Below are 14,659 nucleotides of genomic sequence, written 5' to 3'. Positions count from 1 at the left end.
ATATATATATATATATATATATATATATATATATTATTAGCCCTCCCACCCCCCCAACCCTTTATATATATATATATATATATATATATATATATATATATATATATATATATATATATATATATATATATATATATATATATATATATATATATATATATATAGGGTTGGGGGGTGGGAGGGCTAATAATTCTGATTTTATCTATATATATATATATATATATATATATATATATATATATATATATATATATATATATATATATATATATATATATATATATATATATATATATATAAGCAATATCACTGGAGTAGCAGTACAATATGGCTGTATATCAGCACTGGTAGAAGCTATCCGTTGGCTCGAGGCTGCAGGGCGAGTGCCTTAGTGTCCCACCACTGATGATATACAGATATATTGCACTGCTACGAGTGCGATATTGCGTTCATACAACAGTTTGATGTCATATTTATGCATATAAAAGAAAGAAAGAAAATCAAATCATTTTGCATGAGGAACTACTTTCTTCTGCCATGCATTCACATCAGCAGCTGACATCAGAACAGTAAAAACCATTGCTAATTTGTCAACATCACTTAAGAGCTGGTATTTGAACGACTATCTAGCTTAATGCCTACAGGGATGACAAAACAGCCGAGTTTGCTCACATTTTAAGATTCAATGGCATGAAATGTCATCAGTCTACAAAGATTTCCCAGTACTTCTCTGTTGCAATCTGGATATCACAATAGTTAACCACAAAAAAAAGGCAAAGCACTGTCTTTACTCTGCTCAATGACAGACTGATGGCCGTCGATGTGCTGTAACTTCGAAATTAAATATTTAAAATAGGCACTATCCTTATAAATAACCTGCATATATGCAATCTAAACAACTCTCACCTAAAAAAAAGCCTCAAAAGTACATTATGTTGACCAAAAGCTGCAATATTTGTCAAACTCTATTGAGTTTGATCTCCTGTCACTATGTGGGCGGAGTAATACACAAGGGTGAATAGGCTGTATGAGTGTTGTTATTGCAGAAAATTGCAGAGCTATCTGCAAATCAGATTCTAGAACCACACAGAACTGTTGAGAACTGATGTATGTGATGTACAGTATGTCATCACATACATACATACACACACACACACACACACACACACACACACACACACACACACACACACACAAATAAACATCTTTGTCTTTTTACATGTCAGTCAGATGATTTCTTGTTTTGGTGTAAAATGAGCAAAATGAAGTTGGCTTGAAGCCAACGGAGACCCTTGCATGTCCTAATGATTCTGCAGTGAAAAGCAAAAATGAATCATGCTGTGCTAGAGACAAAGCTCATATCATCTATTATAGATTTACACACCCCTAAACAGCATAAACAAACAATGCAATCTGTTGTTGGTTCCTTTACATGTCATTTTACAGTTTCGTTTGTGTTTAACTGAGGCTCTGTTTCCACGTCGTATTTGTTGAAATGCATCTCTTGTGCACACTTGTGTTCAAATTTTAAGACCCTTCCTTCCTTCCTTTCTTCACCAAGCACTACATCACATTCTTACGAGCCCACACTGAGACACATGAGTGCTATTGAATTAACAAACCCAAGTTATGTGGCTTCTGAGCGAGCAGGAACGCAGGCAAATTAAAAGGATGTTTATGGCAACTACAATTTCAACTGTAATGATATGTTTTTGCTATAACACATTGACAATGGATTTTTTGTTTTAGTGTACTTTCTCACAACAGCACAAGCGAGTAGAGCAGGTGTAGATGGTCTGTTGTAATCATTCTACAGTAAGTATTTAACAGCAGAGGCTTTTCACTACAAAGCAATTCAATCGGTTGCCACTGGAGGTGGTCAAAAGTTGCGAACTAGAAAGCTTTGAGACTCTTTATACACATGCTGATTTTATACTGATTAGCACTGGTTTGTTTTCTTCTGGTGGATTTCATAGATACACCTTTGGTTCTATTATCATAAATATTTTGTAGTGTTATTGCCTCCAGTACCCAGACTTAGATAACAGACATTTCTACTGCCAGACCTCATGGAAATAAAGTTCTTTCAGCGATTAGTCCAGATATCTTCAACCTTTCACCTGAAGACCTTCTGGCCTACAGAGTTCGAACACACTAATCAAACACACTTGAACCAGCTAATCAAATTCTTCAGGGTCGCTTGCAGATAATAGATTGGTGTGCTGGAGGAGCAGCTTGGACATAAACTTTGCAGGACAGTCTACAGCAAGGTTGAGAACTTCTGGATTTATCACATGACATTTACAGTTCAGATTATTGACTTTGCATGGTTGGCAGATTTCAAAACACATACTTCCAGGTCAACCTTTATAAATGAACAAATAACTTTAAGGTATTATTAAGTTGCAAATTAGGGGGCTCTCACATCTGTGTTTAAGTTCATTTTGATCCCGACCAAGGGCAACCAATCATACATTGCAGCATTTTTTTTTGTCTTTATTTGTGTCCTTTTCATAACACACTGATCGCTTTGGTTCGAACCAATTGAAAAGGACCAAAATGCAGTCTTGTGACAAAATCCACATCATTGACCAGATGTATTCCCTAAACTCCTTTTCGATTTGTCAGAATTAACGTACGGGAAAATGCCAATGGAACCCCTGCAAGAAAACAAAATCGACACACACAAAATGACGCTTGTTAACATGGAGGGATGACTCTGATTGTATCCCTGGTCATATTATACTAGATAGTTTGCATGAATTACTTTAAACAAACTATACATTTTGAGAATGTGGCTGTGTCTGGAAAACTATGATTTAATGTATTGCAAACAGCAAGGCACATGACAAGTAATTTCAGGAGGAGGAGTTAATTAATTTAGCTAAACTGCGACATGGTCATCTCCAGGAAATATTAGCAATGATCCATCAGCTAACGTTTTCTTCCTTCTCTCTCTCTGTTTAAAATCGTTGGTAAAGTTCTGTCAACAAATATTTTACCCTCACATCCCATAATGCACATTGCAGTCCACTTTCGGTTTTAGGTCCACTTTCGGTGCGCACTGAAGTGCAATTGCTACATTCATACCTGTCCAATTGAACCACACCAAAAGGTAAAATTAACTCTAGTGCAATTCAACCAAACTAAATAAGGCAAGAGTGAAAACACCCTAACGCCATAATCACATGGCCTGGCCCTTTAGTACAACTGCATGACTGTCACCAAAGTTGCTTCTATTGACCGTATTCTAAAATGCGGGAGAAATTACTAAGAATAAACAGCAGAAAACGTTCAAACTACTTGCTCTACAAACAAGAGTGTCTGTGACTATACATAAAAAAAAAAATAGTATGAGAAAATATCAGTTTGCAACATCAAGCAGCTGTTTTTAACATCTAAAAATAAATGGAAGTGAATAAGACTGGAAGTCTCGAGCCAAATAGATTCAAATGGCTGCACCCGCTCGTAAAGAATAAGGTCAATACCCTCAATCACTAGTCTCCTACAACAGAATGAACAGGAACTGATGATGTTTTTTGCTAGTTGATCCTGTAAATCTCTCAGACGGATTCGATTTTCTTGGTCAGAACTAGTGATATTTCACACTTTGTGAGTTACTTAGGGCCAGATGAAATCTGCGGACGTTTTTTGCCGTTTCTGCTGAGAATTTTGGTAAAATTCTGCGGATTTCTGGTACATTATTTTGGAAGTAACTAAGACTTTAATATGTAAAAAAATATATTATGTTTTTTACTTTTATTTAATGTTTAAAATGAAAATCCAATTAGATATATATCATATAATTTAACTAAAAGACAGAAAATATTACTGCACAAACTGCATTGTACATAAATCAGATGAACATTTACATATTAGTCAATAATATCACTGTAATTTATTTCAAAACGGAACAAATATAGATTTACACACATTTACAAGTAAATAAATAGAATTAATGATGCGCTAAAAATCTGCAAACTTTTGCGTAAAATCTGCAAAATTCTGCACACGCAGATTCCGTGTGGGACTACCTATTAGTAATGAAACAACGTACTTTGATTTCTGTCATGTACACAAATGTTAATTTAACAATACATTAATTTATTAATTCATTAATTTTCCATAATTTATCTACCGTCACCACAACAAAAATGAACCACTAACTACTTTAACATAGGTTTTATACAGCAGATGCCCTTCCAGCCTCAACCCAGTAATGGGAAACAGCCGTACACTCTCTTATTCACACACACTCATACACTATGGCCAATTTTAGTTGATCCAATTCACTTATACCGCATGTCCTTAGACTCCACACAGAAATGCCAACTGGCCCAGCCGGGACTCGAACAAGTGACCTTCTTGCTGTAAAGCGATAGTGCTAGCCGCTGTGCCACCATACCACCATAATTACATAAATTATATTTTAAAGTGCAATGTGTATTCTTTAGCCGCTGAGTGTACACCAATGACTGTAAAAAATATGGACGACGCGACAGCCCCTTTTCCCATTGAACGCCTTGAGGGCAAAACGCCTGCTTGACGGGCACAAACTGTCGCAAAAGACTGCTGAAATTGGAGCCTTGACATGCGCAGAAGGACTGTCTGATGGAGCCAGAGGAGGAGCCGCGAAAATGAGCGGAGTCGAGCTTCCAACCAAACGCTTTATGTAAAATCAACCACGCCCCCCGAACTTCTCACTCGACTGCCGGTGTCTGCACTATAACAAACGCTCACTGATGTAAATAGAAGCACTTACATTAAAAAAAACACAATAATATACGGTTTAAAAACGGTGTGATGTAAGCTGTTAAACTTTAATAAAAGCAATACATGGTGGACTGCAGAAATAAACGATCTTTTATACACTCTAGCCTGAATATGAGCACAAATAATATATTCTCGTATTGTTATATTTGTTGTTGGTATTTGTTATCTTCATAGGGGTAGAAATAACACTTGTAAAATATGAACAATAGCATATAAACAACACATACATTTTTAGAAAGGTTTTTATTTTTAATTAGCCATCAACAGAACCCAAAATATAGCCTACACACCATAACGATTTACCATGCGGGAACAATCGTGCGTTTAGAAGATAAATACAGCAAGATTACTAAATATCAACAGGATATTTACACATCCCAACCCTGCAATTTGTCAATTTGTGCAGAAAAAACTTTGCACTATTAATACAATGTCTATCTGCTGCAACATCACTAGTATATTGTTTATTCATTTTCGCTTGAATTGTTTATTTATTTAATTTTTTTGACTCCCTTTTCATTTGGTTTATTCGATGCCTTCATTATATCTGGCAACGAGGAATTTACATTCATTTTAATGTTAGCTGGAGTGTTCAAATAAAACGCCAACAGTAAATGATGTAAATAAATAATATCTAACATTTACAGCTCTATTAGGTTATATAAGATTCGATTTCAAGAACCTTATAAGGATTTATAACAGCAAATTCAGTAGATTACTTAATAACATGCCAAAACTTAAAATGCAGATAATTTATTTAAATAATTGCTATGTATGCTGTTTGCATCTTTATTCAAAGGTTAAACTCAGTGATACACTTTGCGTTCACATAGTAGCATGCGTTTGTTGTTATATCAACAAAAATGGTTGTAATAACGTTTACAAATGTGAAGGTTTTATATAATGAAGATGCAATCGCGCCAGCTCCGGGCAGCAGCGCACATAACCTACTCGCGGCGTCGCGGGCTGATTCCGGCTCGCATGCGGCAGCGCCTGCTCGCTCGGCCGCCGCATCTGGCTCAATTGACTCAGGCTGGAATCGGGCAGTGAGTCCAGGCATCCGGAGTAGGTCCAGCAGAGGTAGTCAGTCTGAGGGGTAAGTCTCCGGCAGGCAAGAACTGGCCCCAGTGTATTTTGCTATCTGGGTGGCTAGGCGTGTATCAGCAAACTAATAAAGCCCGAAAAAAGCTCTGACGTTAGCGAATAAACAGTGTTCCACCAGATCATGTATGTCTGAAACTATAGTTTACTGCTGAACTCATTTTGTCATAGTAAAATATCACAGAAATCGAGTAATAACACTTCAGTCTTCTGCCGAAGCTCAGACGCCGCGCTTTGAGAAACTGTCAATCACAACTGTCAATCACGATGACACGCCCAGCATTAAATTACTGCTAAAAACAAACTGTTTACAGAAATGAGGATCTGCACCTATTTCAGCACAATAACCAGTGCCTTAATCGACCAGAACCATCTTTCGGGACATTTTATTGCAAGTTTAATTAATTTTTTTATTTGGGCTCAAGTCTCCTTCATTAACACGGAGGAGGCGGGCTTTATGACTTGTACTGCAGCCAGCCCCCAGGGGGCGATCTAACGGCCGATACCTTCACTCAAACGCAGGCTTGCGGCACACTTGGTGTACACCGGTTGTACACGTTATTGATGTGCATTGTGGGATCGATTGAGTGCTCTTCAGAATGTCCACCACAACAAATGGCTGCTTCCTCAAATAGTGCACTATTAAGAAGTATAGGGGGCGACTTCTGAAACTGCTTTTTACCTTATTTACTAAAACATCCTCAAACCTCAGGGTGGGTTACAGGATGAAGTGGGGGGCTGGCATAGGCTCGGATTTGGGGGTGGGTGAGGAGATGTTTGGCAGTTGAAAAAAAAGAAAGGGCACTTGCCTAGGGCACAGAGGCGAATCAACCCACCTCCACTAAGAAAAATCATACATAAGGGGGCAAATGAAACATTAGAAAGTGTGAATCTGGAAGACATGCACGCAAGTCCCAGCTGACAAACAAAACAAGCTGTGAAAGAGAGAGATGAAGAGGATACGGCGGGGTGAAAAAGGCAGGAAGCTTCCTCTCTGTTCAGAGAAAGCGTGTAGGCTTTAGAACCTACAGAAACACAAATAGATGGCCGCAAGCAATCGAGTATGCTAATCGTTCACAACTAAGAGCCAAACTTTGAGTGGGTCAGGATCTTTACCTTCCACATACAAGCATACAGTCATCTTGTTATCTTTACCGTGCATTTGCATTGTAAATGAATAGCAATTTCTGCATGAATAAATCTTTTAGAGAGTGCAAATATAACTGTTTTGTTCCTCAGTTTGTGGCTTAAAATGCACACAGGGAAGAACAGGAAAAAGATGGGTATGTTCTGCAAATCTGCACATGCTCTCAACAATAGCGGAGAGGTAAAGAAATAGAGCGGGAGTGAGAAAGAGAGTGATACCGAGGGAATAAACATTGACTTCCTTTGAACATGTTCCTGCTTTATATTTCCCTCAGCTGGGGGAGTCTAGGGACCTGAGCTGGATCATTCTGGACTTGCTGATTCACTCAGCTTCTGTACATACTGACATGCTGCTTTTATATTGGACTTACAGTGACCCAAATTAGTCCAAACCTGTCTGTGGCTCTCTGGGATGGGTCAACTGAGCTACCCGGCTACACTCAGCCCAGGCACAATGTAAGTGTCATGTTTTATTTATCACATGTGAATGTGGTTGGGTGGGGTCTCTGCTCATGGGCAATATGGTTGCTGCCCGCTTCAGCCAAGCCCTGGCAAACAAAACAAAGACACACACACACACAATAATTGGGATTGAATGGAGAAAACAAAAGAAAGTATGCAGTTGCATTGCAAATATTCAGTTTATTTTAAGATTATTGCCTGTTTGAAAATTAGTTTAAGTGATTTCAGAGATAACTTTCAAAACATTGGAGGCCGTTCAGCCTTTATCTTTACATTTATGTATTAAGCGGATGTCCTTATCCAAAGCGCCTTACACCTATGAACAGTAGGCTACCCAAAGACTGGATTGGGGTTTGGTGCCTTGATCAGAGGAATTTGGATTCCAAGTCAAACTCTCGAATCATTAGATTATCGCTGCCTCTTATTTGTTTGACATGAGAACTCCTCTGACAGATGCTTATTCAGGAGTATGATGGAGGTCTGTATAGTGGTCTTAGGCTATTGTGATTTGTCATTGTTTAAAGCTTGGTCAGATCACACAATTTTGTCATGATTTTGGCACAATTTCCTTGACGTAGGGAGTCGTAAACGACAAATGGGCGTCGTGACACAATATTCAATCGACAACCGATACCTTGTCTGCGACGCCTCTTTATATCATTGCAGAAAGTCTGGCATGTTAATGTTTTTTTTTTCAATCTTCCCGACGAAAAATCATGAAAACTATTTTCTCTAAAATATTTAAGTGTTTCAAACCATTTTATTTGACAGACTGGAACAAATATGCAGACATCTGCATTCTCACAAGGAGTTTCTGAGTTCTTTCAGCCTTCCAACAGAGTTTGTTCTTCCGAGATAATCTGGAAACACGTTTAGTGCTGCAAATACGCAGTAAAAGCACATTGAATAGGTTTTGTATATTCAAATTACTTGATAAAACTAATTAAATTGAAACTCAATGGCAATGGAAGATTTTGTCATTAAAAATGAAAACAGTTTGGTGCGAGTTTCTCTGAAACTATGAATATTTTACTTCAATTTTATTTAGGCTAGATCTTATTTCATTTAACAAACCAGTTTGTGCTTTGACACTGAAGTTCATAGCAGACTTGATTTGAAGCACATCATCTCAGATGTAATTCATTATTCTTTTTTATTTACTAGATATCTGACTAACAAAAATACATTAAGATACAAATTAAACCAAACGAAGTTCATTTCAAAAAGATGTTTTTTTTTTTTTTAAGAAAAATATACGAATTATTTTTTGTTTGTGCCCATCCACTACTCAACTGTGCAGTCATGATTTGTTTTGCTCCGTAAAATAAGTATTTAAATAATATTTCACTGTGATTGTTGTATCACAAACCTCTGTCATATTTTTGCTAATTATTTTAATATGTCATTATTTTGTCTTGAGCATCTGATATTTCTTTGGTGCTAAATATGCCTTCATTTTCTGTCTCACTCGTGGCAAGTGCAGGCATAGTGTTTAATAAGCAAACTATGGCTGGAAAATATACATTTAGATTTAAAAGGAAATATCCTAATTTAAAAAAACAAAAATATATGTTTGATCCCATCAATGCCATAACGAATGGCCTTAAATAATGTATTCTAGTTGTCAGCAAGCATAAGTGTTTGAGATAAATATAACGTAAAAAAAAAAAAAAAAACATTAAAATTAATAAGATAAGAAATATTGTAAAACAATAAGCAAAACTTGTGACTGCTTTGGGAAATAACGCTCGTTGTAGACATCACGGGATGACTGATTCTTGAATGAAGGAACGTGTAGTCTGACACATTTGTTACCCACAACAAGTCAAGATTTTATCAAGACAAAAATGCAAAATCTGACATAGTGACAAAATCTTGTTATCTGACTGGGGATTTAGTTATATCTACAGGCAATAATTGTTCACAGACATCAGTTATTTACTCAAGAGCAAATAGATTTGACTGCATAAAAACTTGGCAATCATTCCTTGGACTGATTGACTTGGCATCTTTATACGGATGTTTGTTATCTATTATTGTTCAAGAAAAAAAATAAAAATCGCATTTGTTATAAATTTCAGTAATATGAAAAAATGCTTTGTAGTAACAAACAATTATATAAATGCAGTATCACACAAGTAGCTCTTTGAAATGATTATGCATCAGCCACTGCTGATATATGCATGCATTACAGCAGTGCTGATATACAGCCATATCACAGAGCTACTTGTGTAATGTTGCTTGTATATATACACTTTATCTTTCTTCTTGTTGTTCTGTAGAACAGATCAGCTAAATTAAACATGGATCAATTTTTTCTCTACTGGAAAACTTAAAAAAAAAGGATGCAGAGTAAATAGATTTGTACACATTTAAACCTGTTGTTTTTGCTAAACTTTTACTTCAAAGTGTCATTCTCTTGCTCTAGCAAAGTTATTTGTTCGCCATCACAAAACATAATTTGGTCAAACCAATTAAGCCCTTTGAATTGAATTAAGAGAGCTGGAAGATACATCAGCCTTTCCACATAGATTTACTAATGAGCTGAAATGATTTGGCGGTGGAATATTTCCCACTACATTTCACCTTTAATTCAGTAATTGGTGCGGAGATGCATGGGCATGGCGAGGGCATGGCTGGCGTGCTGTGTCCAGTTTGGAGTGCTAAAGTGCATCCCTGCAGCTAGAGTCTCAAACACATGCTGGGGCTTTATGAGTCTTATTAATTATTTAGCATTTAGCATTATTCAGCATTGACTATTAACCACATGCATTACCAAGAAGAGCCTCATACAAATATTGCGCCCACAAGTTACAAGCTAATTACTTCCTGCCCCATGCAAAAATTATTTAATCATTGTTCTGACCTCACTGCCATTTTTATATTGTTTAATGAAGTTAATATACCCAGAAAAATACCCAGCAGGCACATAACATCAAAGGATGTTAATAATAGGTTGTGGTGTCACGGATTCAATGTCTAGCCAGCGTCCAAGTACAATGTTGTTTTGACGTCCGATAATGACATCAAATGATGTTGATATTTGGTTGATTTTAGGTTGTGTTGGAAAGTGACCAAAATCCAACGTTCTGCAAACATCCTAAACCAACGTCAAATACTGAAATTTATTCGTCAGGTATGGCAACCGCAATCCAACATCTGATAGACGTTATAGTGAAAACTTCCACACAACGTCAAGCTGTAACATCATTAGACATTGATATTTTCTTTATTTTAGGTTGTGTGGAAGGTGACCAAGATCCAACGTCAAGCCAACATCTAAAACCAATGTCATATTGACGTCAAAAACTGACATTTATTCGTCAGGTATGGCAACCACAATCCAACATCTGATAAACGTCACATAGTGGTAACGTCCACACAACGTCAAGCTGTAACATCCTTAGATGTAAATATTTGGTTGATTTTAGGTTGGACGTTGGATATTGATGTCGGCCTGACGTTGGATTCTGATGTCACCCCAATTTTACATTTCGAAACAAATTGCAACGTCCTCTGACATTGGGGTACAACATCAATATGACGTTTTGTTGACATACTGTGCCTCCTGGGTAAGTTTAAATGACTTACAGTTTTGTTCTGAAGTAAACGTGATTGTATTAAAAAATGACTAAAGTCAATGACTAATCAAAAAGAGATTTTGTTCAGTTTGGTCTGTAAACAAGAAGATTTGCAGATTCATTAAAATATCAAGTGTGTGTTCAGCCAGTCCTGTAAACATGAGCTTACATCACACCAGAACAAAGCGTCAATCAATACAAACCTTCAGCCAATCTGAAGGATAGTTACCTTGCATGTGACATGCAGTTGCAGACAACTGTCTCCCCCTATAGTTTATATTCTACCAGCCCCCTAAAACCAATCCTGACCTAATCACCTCAAACATCTGCTATCATACAGCAAGCGCACATCTAGACAGACTTTCAAACAGCAGAAAGGAGAACTGCGAGGGAACAGGGACATCTGAAGTGTCTCTCACGCACACACGGATTAAACAAAAGCATCAAAAGACACCAGGGGACTTACGTTCTGTCGGGTTTCTGCAGGACACACACGCGAGGAGAGACGGAGAGAGAGTGTGCACCTCCATAAGCTGGACAGTCACTCGCTCAGACTGAAGGACAGTGGTACACATGCACACTCGCTGTCATACACGCAGCTGCGAGGCAGAGTGTGTGTGTGCGAGCGCAGAGAGAGTCAATGCCACACACACACCCTTGTCTGGTAAACTCTTGGGAGTTGAGCACACGCGCGCACACACCCGGTTAAGCCAGACTGCAGCAGTGGTTCTGACAAAGCCAGGTTGTGGGAGCAGGTTCGGGATGACAGCCAGAGGGGAAGTTGTGTGGTTGAGGTTGATAAGACTGCTCAGCTGTGGCAGACAAAAGGAATAATGTGAGGCTAATTGATCACTTGCTCCCTCTGCGCTTTATTTGTTCCTTAGAAAAACAGACGCGCGTGGCAGGATATGAATCAATACAGTGTGGCGATATATATCATAGCGGTTAGCCGAGACGATTAGATTTCTCTTCCCATTTCCCTTGAGCACCACAGCACTTTAGTATAGTTTATTTTGGACCAGTGGCATGGTGACACAGTGGTCAGCACCATCACCTCACAGCAAGAAGATTGCTGGTTTGAGCCCCGGCTGGGCCAGTTGGCGTTTCTTTGTGGAGTTTGCATGTTCTTCCCGGGTTTGCTTGGGTTTCCTCCGGGTGCTTCGGTTTCCCCCACAATCCATGTGTGAGTGTATGAGTGTTTCCCAGTACTGGGTTGGAGATGGAAGGGCATGCGCTCTGTAAAACATATGATGGATAAGTTGCCGGTTCAATACGCAGTGGTGACCCCTGATTAATAAATGGACTAAGAAAAATAGACGAAGCAAAAAAAGGGCTGAAGGAAAATGAATGAATGAATGAATGAATGATATCAACCTTGAGTAATGGTATTCCATCTTGTCCTCATGACCCCCCACTCTTCAAATGTTGTATGTTTCTCTTACCCCTTTTGTTTCATTTAGACTGTAAAGGGCATGCCAAGTTGACATTGAAAAACATTTTGTCCGGAGTATGAAAAAACATGAATGAATTAATGAATGGTGCAGTGCCAAAGTACAACAAGGCTATGTTTATGCAGGAACGATTTAGATGAAAACAGATAAGTTTTGCCCTTGCAAGGTTTACATTTACATGACAATGTTTTCAAAAAGATCCAAGTTAACACATATCTGCAAAAATGGGCAAAAAATATGTATTAAGGTTGCCAGGCCAGTATTTGGCTCTGTCACATTGTTGGTAAACAGTACCTGTAAGAAAGTGATGATGAGCCATCTGCAGCTCAGAAATGTAGCTTTTAGTGCTAGTTCTACCAGCAAAACAATGTCACTTCGCTCATTAAAATCAGTTCCAACTAATAGCCACGAGACACAATGATTACCTAATGTGACAGCACTTATCACAATCAGTTCCAACCATTAGCCACGAAACTCTATGAATACATTTGGATGCAGATATTGATGCAGACATTCACCCACCATCCTCCCCACCACCACCATGTGGGCCTTGTCCAGGGGGGGAGCTTCACCCCTGCCTTTGTCCTCGGAAGCCATAGCTGGATCTACAAACTTTCAATTTAAGCTATGGAGGGGTTCTTGTTTCGGTAAATCATACTTTTTGTCAAAAGATAGTGATTAGATAAATGTAATTCAATATCATATTTATTTTTTGTTTTTTTATATTCATATTTATCTCCCTGGTCTTTTTTGTAGAACTTTTGTGTATTTAGAATTTGTCATGCAAGTAATATGTGTGTTTTCCACTACAGGGTTGTGGTTGGAAGAGCATCTGCTGTGTAAAACAAATGCCGGAATAGTTGAGGTTAATTCCGCTGTGGCAACCCCTGATAAATAAGGGACTAAGTTGGCTGGTTAGTCAATTTGTTGGAATGTGAGGTAATCCTACACTTTGCTTATGAAATCGCAAGCAAACATGAGCAACAATAACAATACCAAGTACTCCGCCATTGTTGTGCATTTGTTCATGCCCAGCAGGCACACAACATCATACGATGTTATTATTAGGTTAGATTTGGGTCATGATGCCAGGTGACCAAAATTCAAGGTCTAGCAAGCGTCTAAGAACAAAGCTATTTGAATGTCCAAAACTGACATCAAATGACGTTTATATTTGGTTGATTTTAGGTTGTTTTGTAAAGTGACTAAAAGTCCAACATTGAGCCAACATCTTAAACCAACATCATATTGATATCAAATACTGACATTTATTCGTATGTTACATTGGGGTACAAAGTCAAACTGACGTCATATTGACGTCCTGTGCGTGCTGGGTGGTTGCCTCAAATCTATACTGCACTGAACACGCACCACGCATGCGCATGATGTCACCAGTTTTATCTATTCTCGTTTGAGGTGTAATACACAGACATGACAACAGTGCCAATTTCAAAAACTTCCACTTTAACCAGTTTCCTTTTTATGCATCCCAAAAACGATGTTTTCCTGTAAACCAACAGTCGTTTAGGTGTACAAAAAAAACTGGCTGAAAACAATATCATGTAAATGTCTCCTAAGGTGTGGCAAACATTCCTAAAAGAAGTTTGTGGTGGCATTATTGGTGATGTTATATTGTTCTGAATTTCAATTTTTGAATTTCAAATAATCTGAGAATTTTAGTAGGAGCATAATGAGTCCAGGTGTGAAATTGTCATTCAGAGCTCATCATGCAGAGATCTGAGAAAGACAGCGAGAGTGAATGCACAATTCTAGACTTTTCCTCATTGTCTCCTGGCTGTTCTTGAGCTGTGAAACACAATAAGCCCATGCTGACAGTTTGAAGACAATCAGACACTCAGTCGATACTTGCGGCATGGGCAGGCGACCAGACTGAGAACGCAGACGGCCCTGGGGGTACTGTCTCGGCACACACTCTTGCACACTTGCTGCGACCCATCCCCCATTTTTCCTGCTGGCTTTTGGGAGCACATGCACGCCTCTGCACAGTCAGATAAGCTGTCCTGAAAGGTCATTAAAGGTCATTAAAGGTCAGCATGGTGCAGAAATCATTTGTGCAGTACGGTATGGGTCATTAGAAGATGCTAGTCCAGGGGTGTCCAATCGTGTTCCTGGAGGGTCACTATC

At 38.3% G+C, this 14,659-nt stretch overlaps 1 protein-coding gene across 8 annotated transcripts in view; it reads right to left on the bottom strand.

Moving 5' to 3' along the window:
• sema6d (semaphorin 6D) overlaps positions 1 to 11,678 on the bottom strand; it is a 230,697-nt gene extending 219,019 nt beyond the window's left edge. For all 8 annotated transcript variants that reach the window (XM_073929093.1, XM_073929098.1, XM_068214767.2 and 5 more), the window contains exon 1: positions 11,530 to 11,678. The gene's annotated coding sequence lies outside the window, so the exon portion shown is untranslated. The remainder of the gene's footprint in view (positions 1 to 11,529) is intronic.
• Between the last annotated feature and the right edge of the window lie 2,981 nt (positions 11,679 to 14,659).

Source organism: Danio rerio, chromosome 18, assembly GCF_049306965.1.
Source record: "Danio rerio strain Tuebingen ecotype United States chromosome 18, GRCz12tu, whole genome shotgun sequence".
NCBI lineage: Eukaryota > Metazoa > Chordata > Actinopteri > Cypriniformes > Danionidae > Danio > Danio rerio.
The sequence above is the reverse complement of the archived record's forward strand: the minus strand, read 5'-3'. Positions and strand labels throughout refer to the sequence as shown.